Source organism: Eurosta solidaginis, chromosome 4 (assembly GCF_040869045.1).
Source record: "Eurosta solidaginis isolate ZX-2024a chromosome 4, ASM4086904v1, whole genome shotgun sequence".
Taxonomy (NCBI): domain Eukaryota; kingdom Metazoa; phylum Arthropoda; class Insecta; order Diptera; family Tephritidae; genus Eurosta; species Eurosta solidaginis.
The window spans coordinates 237,421,970-237,434,181 of record NC_090322.1 but is presented as its reverse complement, the minus strand read 5'-3'; the positions used below and the strand labels follow the sequence as shown (position 1 = coordinate 237,434,181).

Genomic DNA, 12,212 nt, shown 5'->3' with positions numbered 1-12,212 from the left:
ATTAGAGCTGCCGAAAAAGTGAGGTTATGTTGTTGATATCACCTTTATTATTACATCATGAAAACATGCATATTCTGAATTACCTATATAAATGTATATTAGAGCATCCGTTATTTAGATTTTTTTTCGACAACGACGCCTTAATTTTTAAGTTGAAGACTCGAAACGTTCAGCTCTAACGTCGGATAACTTTTGCATGAGTGAATTTATCGCAAGATTATTAAGGACCCCTTACTTCCGTTTCGATCCGGCGGTTTGGAATCGGTTACATACGATGCCTGTAATTTTTTTGTGCCGTTTATTTGTTTCGAGCCGGTTTTTGGTAACCTGTTACTTTTCTTGGGAAAATTTTAGAATAGCACCCCCCGAGTTCGGGGTTAAACTTGGTATCAAATGAAAGAGGGAGTTCTCCCGATCACAAATATATATAACTTTAAGTGCGCAGACTTATAGTTTACGAGTTATTTGTTAAAGTTTGCAAATTTAGCAAATTTCTATAGCACTTTCAGTTACAATTTACACATCTTTCAAAGCCTTTATGCACATAAATATCTATATAAATTGGCAACGATACACTCAAATTTCATTTTAGTATATTTCACATATAATTCTTGCATTGTTTTTACTTAATATAAAAGTTTTTATTAAATCAATCGCGCTCATTGTAAATTTTTTTTTAGTAAACAATGATCGCGCTTTTGTAGCAACATTCACATTTATGTATATATATATTTTATTGATGACATTACAAAGCTGTGCTGCCACATCTAAAAAACGGAACAAGTGCAGAATCGAAAAATAACTTATAAAAATATATTTCATCTGATGTATATATATCTTTAACTTTTCTAGTCTTTATTTACCAAAAATTTGAAAAAGCTCTTTTTTGCATTCGTGAACGAGCTGATATTACCTTATAACTCTTATGTTTATTGTTATGTTAGCCGATCCAACAACGGCTGCGCCAAGCACAGTAATTCTGCGTAGAACACCTTTCCGCGTAGGCGGCCTTCGGCCGCGCTTATTTAAAATAACCCTGGGCTACGCCATGCCAAGTCCAGGTGTGTGGTATAACCGTGGCTACCGCCACGGTGATGTCCTTCCGCATATTACCTTATAACTCTTGTTTATTGTTATGTTAGCCGATCCAACACCGGCTGCGCCATGCACAGTAATTCTGCGTAGAACACCTTTCCGCGTAGGCGGCCTTCGGCCGCGCTTATTTAAAATAACCCTGGGCTACGCCATGCCAAGTCCGGGTGTGTGGTATAACCGTGGCTACCGCCACGGTGATGTCCTTCCGCATATTACCTTATAACTCTTATGTTTATTGTTATGTTATCCGATCCAACACCGGCTGCGCCATGCACAGTAATTCTGCGTAGAACACCTTTCCGCGTAGGCGGCCTTCGGCCGCGCTTATTTAAAATAACCCTGGGCTACGCCATGCCAAGTCCGGGTGCGTGGTATAACCGTGGCTACCGCCACGGTGATGTCCTTCCGCATATTACCTTATAACTCTTATGTTTATTGTTATGTTATCCGATCCAACACCGGCTGCGCCATGCACAGTAATTCTGCGTAGAACACCTTTTCGCGTAGGCGGCCTTCGGCCGCGCTTATTTAAAATAACCCTGGGCTACGCCATGCCAAGTCCGGGTGCGTGGAATAACCGTGGCTACCGCCACGGTGATGTCCTTCCGCATGGTAGTAAAAATATATATTTTCCTTTTTCTTTATTAACTGAAAGGTGGCACGTTAATATTTATATTTGTTTTTTCTTTGTTGATGTGGCAGCACAGCTTTGTAATGTCATCGATAAAATATATACATACATAAATGTGAATGTTGCTACAAAAGCGCGATTTATTTAATAAAAACATTTAAATAAAGTAAAAACAATGCAAGAATTATATGTGAAATATACTAAAATGAAATTTAAGTGTATCGTTGCCAATTTATATAGATATTTATGTGCATACAGGTTTTGAAAGATGTGTAAATTGTAACTGAAAGTGCTATAGAAATTTGCTAAATTTGCAAACTTTAACATCAAATAACTCGTAAACTATAAGTCTGCGCACTTTAAGTTATATATATTTGTGATCGGGAAAACTCCCTCTTTCATTTGATACCAAGTTTAACCCCTAACTCGGGGGGTGCTAAACTAAATCGCTGCCCTTTTCTTAATTAATTACGATTTTTAAACCTGCCCTTGTTGTAACCGGTGAAATTTTTGGAACTGATTTCTTTTTTTGAATTGGTTATTTCTTCAACTGAGATTTTTCCTGTTACTTTTTGGAACCGCAAAAATTTTCGAAACCGAATTTTTTTGAACCGGTTACTTTTCTAAACGATTTTTTTTAACGGTTATTTTTTCAGAAGGGCCTACAATTTTTAACTGGTCACGTGTTTGGAACGGCTAAAATTGTCGGCAATAATTCCTTTTTTCGAATCTGTTACTTTTATACACGATTTCTTTTTTTGAACGGTTATTTTTTTAAAGGCAACTCCTTTTTTTGAACCGTTTACTCTTTCGGAAATTGATTTATACGAGCCTGACCCGTGTGCATCTTGCGCAGCCAATATAAAAGTCTCTTATCAAATATCAATAGAAATCAGCTGTTCTATTAACTCACAGATTGCGCTGCCATCTAGCGTACAATAGCAACTGTCGGTAATACAGTGCAAATATTCACAATAGTGTCATAGTACAAATAGATTTCTTTGTGTGCTCACAATCGTTTATTTTTAACAAATTGTTTTAATCAAATATAGCTGAACAAAAGCACTACGACCAAAATTGCTCAAAGCTCGCTAATAGCCCGAATCTCCATCTTTACAACGAAAACTTTATTTGTAGAATATAAGAGCGAAAAAGGGACCCGTACATAAAAACAGCAATTGAAAAAAATATATATGATTAGTTAATGGTTTGATTAAAAAAAAAAATGTCTTTAACTGTTGTCAAACAATTTTTTTGAAACAAGTGCGTTTCATAGAACCGGTTAGTTTTATGAAACCGGCCACTCTTTTGGAACCAGTAGTTAATTTTTTAATCGGCATGATTTTGGAACTGACTTTTCGTAACATACTATGTGTTTTTTTTTGTTCCGGCTATTCCTTTGGTGCCGATTACGATTTTGAAACCGATTACATTTTTTGAACCAATTATTTTTTCGGAATTAATTAATTTTCTTTTAACCGGTTACCTTTTTTGGCACATGCTACTTCTTTTAAATGCCAAGACCAATCGACTGATACCAACTCTATTAATATTGGGTTGATATTTACTTTTTTTAAACGAATTTTTATAACAGGATATTTTTCCGGAACCGATTAGTTCTTTACCCGATTACATTTTCGTAAAAGAAAGTTTATTTTAATTGGATTATTTCTTCAGAAGCAATTACCTTTTTTGGCACATGCTACTTCTTTTAAATGCCAAGACCAATCGACTGATACCAACTCTATTAATATTGGGTTGATATTTACTTTTTTTAAACGAATTTTTATAACAGGATATTTTTCCGGAACCGATTAGTTCTTTACCCGATTACTTTTTCGTAAAAGAAAGTTTATTTTCATTGGATTATTTCTTCAGAAGCAATTACTTTTTTCGAAGCGGCCACGATTTTGAAACCATTTACTCCCAATTTTTTGGAACTGATTCCTTCTTCCTTCCGAGTACTTTTTCGGAACCGATTGCGATTTTTTGAAATTGACTACTACTTTCGAATCGGTTACTTTTAAGATAACTTTTTTTGAGCCGATTATTCTTTTTAACAGGTTATTTTTTCGGAAGTGATAAATTTTACTTCTTAAGAACCGATTATTTTTTGTGAAGTGATTAATGTTTTGGATCCGCTTACTTTTTGGAACAGTTTAATTTTTTTTACCTGAATGATTTTCAGGACCAAGTCTTTTATTTTTTACAAAAAAATATCTGGCTTAGCTTCACTTATTTTGAAAGAAGTAAGGCCTGTGATGATGGAAGATCTGAAAGCTTTATCAAATACATTTTAATGACCAAGAAATTGTCGATTTATTAAAAACAGAATTTACTATTAAAATGGGTTCCTCCTTTTAAGAATTCAAAGAATTTTTTTTTGCTCTTAGTGAATCAAGGACGGGAAATAGAATTTTTAACACGATAAGTTTTAATCTGACAGATACCAACTTTAAAGTATTTTAAAAATCGCTCTGAATAATTAGAACTAGGTGGTGGATATTCGTCTAAAATTTCGTTTGCTGTCCAGAATGAATAGCGTAGAAATACAAAAAAAAAAGATATAATTAAGAAAACACAAAATCAAAATCCTAAAATTTTTTGTTCTCATTTTACTGGACGTATAGAAAGAGCCTTTGAATTATTTTCCACCAAACTTTTGTTTTAGATTAAGGTATGAATTTAAAATACGTAGTGTGAAAAAAATACGTTAGCCAATAACGCACACCCTAATCTGCATTTAAGTCTCTCTGCGTGCGCTTTTAAAGTTGCTCCTCCTCGTCCAAACAAAAATCCTTGAAAAAAAAAAATTTTTTTTTGCATTTTGCAATTAGTTAGACAGGTCATGCGGTGAGCACCCAACGTAAAAAGGATACATTAAAAGGCTGATGTACATAGTTAGTAGTGAGTTCTTCAAAAAAATTTACTTTATTCTAAGCAAGTTAGAAAAGTTATTTCGCTAATTAAAAGTAAAACTAGAAAATATTTACACAGAAAACGCTTAAAGAATAACAGAAACAACTTAGTCAATAGCATAACGCGCTTTAAAATTGTTTAAATGAATTAAAACTAATTTGCATCACTTTTTCGTCAACGCCGTCATTTTCGCAGGAAAAAAGATTAAAAAGCTGTAGCGGATCAGAAATTCATTAACATTAGTTTTAAGGATAAGGATAAGGATATTGATTAGCATAAACCTTAGGATTAGATAGGAAAAGGATAGAGATAAGGATAAGAATAAGGATAAGGATAAGGATTAGGATAAGGATTAAGATAACGATAAGGATAAGGATAAGGTTAAGGATAGAGATAAGGATAGAATAAGGATAAGGACAAGGATTAGGATAAGGATTACGATAACGATAAAGATAAGATTAGGATAAGGATTAAGATAACGATAAGGATAAGGATTAGGATAAGGATTAAGATAACGATAAGGATGAGGATAAGGTTAAGGATAGAGATAAAGATAGAATAAGGATAAGGATATGAATTAGGATAAGCATAAGGATTAGATTAAGGTTAAGGATAAGGATATAATAATGATATGTATAAGGATTTGGATTAGGATAAGGACAAGTATAAGTGTGAGGATAGAGAGCTTTTTGCACTACCTGCCAACTGTGAGAATATTCCGTTTTGTCTTTGATAAAAAACCCTCTGTTCCCAGCTAGTTCTGGTATATTCAAGAAGGGTATTGAGTTCAGACCTTACTTATTTATATAGGGCTCTTTCGCTCTTAGCTTCATTTATTCCTCCTAAAGGAGTGCGTAAAATAATGCCAAAATTCCACACATGCCAATTATGTTACCCAGCTCTCCTGACAGAAATGTCCACCCAAGCACAAATTTTACTCAATTATATTTTACCGCAATTCCAGTCACCATCGTAATGCACTGCTTTATAAAGAAAATAAAAGACAAAATGGCAGAAAGGTCAATCGAGTTGTGATCCATTACACATAACGAGCATCAAACAACAATGTAAATACGCCGCCCAAACTATTGCTTTAATGGAAAATAGTATTTCAAACATTTTGCAGAATCAACGCAACATGCCTGACCTTGCTGGGTAAATAAAAGCATCGAAAGAAAGAAGAATCTCAACATTAGCAGGTTGCCATAAAAGCCGAAAGCACTCAAACGAAAGTGAAGGCAAAGGCGTGCGCTCGTGCGGGGCCAAACAATAATGTCATCAGCAAGTAAAAACAAATGAAAAACCAAATACTAGCATCAACAATTCCAGTCGATGAATATATATACACGTTTTTATACATGCAACTTAGGGCGTATCCAGATGCATGGAGGAAGAGAATTTTTAAAATTTGAAGTGTTACAAAATGATCTCCTCTCTTTTTAAAATGCTATATAGGGCTGCATAAAAGCTCACTCCATCTCGGCTTTTTAGCCTTAGCAAAATATTAAAATAACTAAATGCGCAGTGGAGTGCTAGATTAGGTGCACATGTGGTGGGCCCGAATCCAGACGAACAAAGAAGATCCAATAGTATATCTACAAGTAAGCAACGAAATCATAAAGCTTTCGTCGATGCATACGTCAACGAAACGTGCGATTGCCATAATTGGTGCTCAGTCGCTACCGAATGTAGAAATAGAACGCGGCCTATACAAGCTGACGCGGCTTCCTCGCGATCTTACATATGCAGATTATATCCATACAAATACAGATAGATAAAACTGATGAAAATTTAAAAAAAGCGACTTGGGACGTGACTTAGAATAACAGTGATACCAAGTAGACTTCAGGAGTAACCTTAGTGCAGTGCATAACTGGTGCGATTTATTTATGTATTTATATAGTAGCAGCTTAGTGATGCTAATATTCGTCACAATAATAATAATAATAATAATTCGGAAAGATATGCTCTATTTGATTTATCCCAATTTCCCTTCCAGTTTGCGTCAAGCTATTTTTAAGTTTTTCCTATGAACTGGCAGACGGAATCTTTATGTTTTATGGTGACTCCGAAAGGAATCAGCAATGAGATGAATTTTTGCTCAGAAGCTTTTCCTGGCAAGAATTAACTCGAATTAACCAATACATTTAAGTCGAGTTCAAAACTAAATCAAATCATTTACTACCTAATAGCTTTTGGTTGAAGTTTTCATTGCATACGAATGAAAAGCTGCTATAGAATCGTAATATACCCATCACGGATCAAAAAAAAAATTTCACTCAAGCGATACAAATTAGGCTAAACAACTATTTAAAAAAAAATAATTTTTAGCTGAGATGTTACCACTCTTACTTCATCATAGTTCGGTGCCGAAACGTGGTTTCCATCATCGTAGATCGGGGTATCGGATTTTGTCGCTAGATTGCAATGAGGAGCAGTGTTCCCTTCATAACTTAAGCATACTCTGTACACCAGTTACCAGTTCGCCATTATGGTTCCTGCAGGAATCTGTCGCGGTCTTGAAATCTTCCGTCATTAAAAGAACATGAAATATGTATGGTAAACCACTCGCAGCCAAGTTGACTGTTAAGCATGATCTTGTATATCTTATCTTCCAGTATGTGGGGTGCTGTTTCTACTTGTTCCCATTAATTGTTCAACCTACACGTTTTAAGCCGACTTCTAATGAATGGCAGAAACACAATCGAAGGTCTTGCCAAATCCCCAAAAAATATACTCCGACAATTTAACTCTGACTTCTTTGTAGTCGTTTACTCAGGTAACACTTTTAAATACTCCGAACACTGGTAGTGAAATATGGGAGAAATGTAGTAAGTCGAAAAACTTCAAAAACGAACATTTTTAACATTCAAATACAAGAATTCTGGAATACGTCATCCAAGCTCATTTATTTATGGTATCTCAGAAAACTTAAAAAAAAGATATATTTAAGATTTTGTTTGAAAAACTGCCTCTCTCAGTATATGTATATTTCAAAATACGCTATTTGAGCATCAATTCAATACAGTTTTATATGAGATGGACTTTTATGAAATAAATTCTGAGATAGGGTAATTTTGAGTTGGCTGCCGAGATCGGCTGGCATTCCACTCAGCAGTTGTGAATTTGCTCTGTAACAAGGAAAATTTATGAAGAAAAAATATTTACATAAGCCGATAGCTGGACTGAAACTAACGATATATAAGAAGAAGAAAATAATGTGGCGAATATTAGCATCACTATGTTGTTAGTAAATAATGGCAACAACAAAAACTGCAGGCAGCCACACTTCTGTAAAAGATAACGAAGATTATTCTATTCAATTCAATCCACACATATTCTTATTCTCTTTAGTTTAGTTGTCGCTGAGCATTTGGTGCAGTAACATCGATTGTGTTCGTCGCTCACTATGTTGACGAGTGTTATTAGTAAGCAACAAGCAAAGATCGTTTGTTAGTTTTTCAATGTGCACATCCGAAAAATATTTAATGTTGACCAATCCTTTTGCGCAAATACAATGTATTTAATTGTATAAACCTTTTGATTGCTAATGGGGGAATGAACTACGCAAACCGATGCATCAAGTGATTGCGCGATTATCGCGCTCTCACTAACCCATCTGCATTTGCAGTTGCAGCTTGAAGCAGAGAGATTATTTCACATACATGTACGTAGCCGGCAGCTAAGAGCAGAAGTTGTTACTCACACATACATATGCATATAGGTAGAAGAAAAGCATAAACTACAGATATGCATGTATATAGCTAAATAACCAAGTATGAGATACAACTGTTCTAGAACATATGTTCGTGAAACGACTAAACCTAAGGATAAATGAGCGAACGTGGTAACCGAGAGTATAAAAACAGTGAAAGTTGAGGATTTGTTGTCAGTTTGATTCAAACACGCTATTAGTGAAGAAAAATCGTAATTGTGAAGTACTACTCCAAAAGTAGTCTAACAAAGACCATTTTGCAGTACTGAATATCGGAGTTATTTATTCGACAGTTCAGCCATTCGAACGTTAGCAAAAGGTGCAAAATAAGAGGAATTTTCCAAAAATCGTAACAATAATAACACTGGTTTACAGCCAAAATACACCGGAGAAGCCATTATGAAATTCCTATGTAAAATCACCCCCTGATTTCGAAAATCAAGGTTATTTTTAATTCTATGGTAACATTTTTGAGATATTTACGAATAACGGTTTATTCAAAAAAAAAAAAAAAAAAAAAAAAAATTGGGTCCACTTAATCATATATATCTTAAAAACGAATTCAGCAATTCCAAAACGGTTTGAAGGTTTTAAAAGTCAATAAAATTTTTTATAAACTGTGCATACAACACCTTTTGCTAGGCCCTGCAGATTCAAAGATAACGAACAATCATTACGGATTTTTCCATTTTTTTTGTAAAATTATAAAAAAATGTGTACTTTGCGAGGAAGGATATCGAAAACTTTAAATTTTTTTGCAGATTTCTTTTTTTCTCTCTTAGCTCTGTTTTATCACAAAAAACAGGCTTTCATTCAACGAAATCGATGGACTAATACCAAAGTTATAAGCATTCAAGTAAATATATCCGTTTAATACTTAAGTACTCTACTGGTACATATATGTTAGTATTCGTATATCAGTTAGTTAGCGAATATTAACACATATGTACCAGTAGGGTACTTTAGAATTAAATGGATATATTTACTTGAATGCTTATAACTTTTGTATTAGTCCATCGATTTTGCTGAATGAAAGCTTAATTTTATACTCAGTTGAGCAGAGCTCACAGAGTATATTAAGTTTGATTGGATAACGGTTGGTTGTACAGATATAAAGGAATCGAGATAGATATAGACTTCCATATATCAAAATCATCAGGATCGAAAAAAAATTTGATTGAGCCATGTCCGTCCGTCCGTCCGTCCGTCCGTTAACACGATAACTTGAGTAAATTTTGAGGTATCTTGATGAAATTTGGTATGTAGGTTCCTGAGCACTCATCTGAGATCGCTATTTAAAATGAACGATATCGGACTATAACCACGCCCACTTTTTCGATATCGAAAATTTCGAAAAACAGAAAAAGTGCAATAATTCATTACCAAAGACAGATAAAGCGATGAAATTTGGTAGGTGAGTTGAACTTATGACGCAAAATAGAAAATTAGTAAAATTTTGGACAATGGGCGTGGCACCGCCCACTTTTAAAAGAAGGTAATTTAAAAATTTTGCAAGCTGTAATTTGGCAGTCGTTGAAGATATCATGATAAAATTTGGCGGGAACGTTATCTGTATTACTATATGTATGCTTAATAAAAATTAGCAAAATCGGAGAAGGACCATGCCCACTTTTAAAAAAAAATTTTTTTAAAGTAAAATTTTAACAAAAAATTTAATATCTTTACAGTATATAAGTAAATTATGTCAACATTCAACTCCAGTAATGATATGGTGTAACAAAATACAAAAATAAAAGAAAATTTGAAAATGGGCGTGGCTCCGCCATTTTTCATTTAATTTGTCTAGGATACTTTTAGTGCCATAAGTCGAACACAAATTTACCAATCCTTTTGAAATTTGGTAGAGGCATGGATTTTATGACGTTAATGGTTTTCTATGAAAATGGACGAAATAGGTTAAAGCCACGCCCAGTTTTTATACACAGTCGTCAGTCTGTCCTTCCGAATGGCCGTTAACGCGATAACTAGAGCAAAACTCGACATATCTTTACTGAACTTAGTTCACGTACTTATCTGAACTTATCTTGGTATAAAAAATGAACGAAATCCGACTATGACTACGCCCACTTTTTCGATATCGAAAATTATGAAAAATGAAAAAAATGCCATAATTCTATAACAAATACGAAAAAAGGGACGAAACATGGTAATTGGATTGGTTTATTGACGTGAAATATAACTTTAGAAAAAACTTTGTAAAATGGTTGTGACACCTACCATATTAAATAGAAGAAAATGAAAAAGTTCTGCAGGGCGAAATAAAAAACCCTTGAAATCTTTGCAGGTACTACATATATAAATAAATTAGCGGTATCCAACAGATGATGTTCTGGGTCACCCTGGTCCACATTTTGGTCGATATCTGGAAAACGCCTACCACCACTTCCTTTTAAAGCTCTCATTAATACCTTTAATTTGATACCAATATCGTACAAACACATTCTAGAGTCACCCCTGGTCCACCTTTATGGCGATATCTTGAAAAGGCGTCCACCTATAGAACTAAGCCCCACGCCCTTTTAAAAATACTCATTAACACCTTTCATTTGATACCCGTATCGTACAAACACATTCTAGAGTCACCCCTGGTCCACCTTTATGGCGATATCTCGAAAAGACGACTACCTATACATCTACCACAACTGCCTTTTAAAACCCTCATTAATACCTTTAATTTGATACCCATATCGTACAAACACATTCTAGAGTCACCCCTGGTCCACCTTTATGGCGATATTTCGAAACGGCGTCCACCTATACAACTACCACCACTCCCTTTAAAAACCATCATTAATATCTTTAATTTGATACCCATATCGTACAAACAAATTCTAGGGTCACTCCTGGTCCACCTTTATGGCGATATCTCGAAAAGGCGTCCACCTATGGAACTAAGGCCCACTCCCATTTAAAATACTCATTAACACCTCTCGTTTAATACCCATATTGTACAAACTTATTCTGGAGTCACCCCAGGTCCACTTTATGGTGATATCTCGAAAAGGCGACTACCTATACAACTACCACAACTGCCTTTTAAAACCCTCATTAATGCCTTTAATTTGATACCCATATCGTACAAACACATTCTAGAGTCACCCCTGGTCAACCTTTATGGCGATATCTCGAAAAGACGACTACCTATACATCTACCACAACTGCCTTTTAAAACCCTCATTAATACCTTTAATTTGATACCCATATCGTACAAACACATTCTAGAGTCACCCCTGGTCCACCTTTATGTCGATATTTCGAAACGGCGTCCACCTATACAACTACCACCACTCCCTTTCAAACCCTCATTAATGCCTTTAATTTGATACCCATTTCGTACAAACACATTCTAGAGTCACCCCTGGTCCACCTTTATGGCGATATCTCGAAAAGACGACTACCTATACATCTACCACAACTGCCTTTTAAAACCCTCATTAATACCTTTAATTTGATACCCATATCGTACAAACACATTCTAGAGTCACCCCTGGTCCACCTTCATGGCGATATCTCGAAAAGACGACTACCTATACATCTACCACAACGGCCTTTTAAAACCCTCATTAATACCTTTAATTTGATACCCATATCGTACAAACAAATTCTAGAGTCAACCCTGATCCACCTTTATGGCGATATCCCTAAATGGCGTGCATCTATAGAACTATGGCCCACTCCCTCATAAAATACTCTTTAATGCCTTTCATTTGAAACACATGTCATACAAACACATTCCAGGGTTTCCCTCGTTTCATTTTCCTACATGGTTATTTTCCCTTATGTTCTCACCATAGCTCTCAACTGAGTATGTAATGTTCGGTTACACCCGAA

The 12,212-nt window shown here is 35.0% G+C and overlaps 1 protein-coding gene across 40 annotated transcripts in view; it reads left to right on the top strand.

Annotated features, from left to right (window-relative positions):
- LOC137251101 (uncharacterized) overlaps positions 1-12,212 on the top strand; it is a 641,551-nt gene that overhangs the window by 292,135 nt on the left and 337,204 nt on the right. The gene's annotated exons all lie outside the window — the stretch shown is intronic.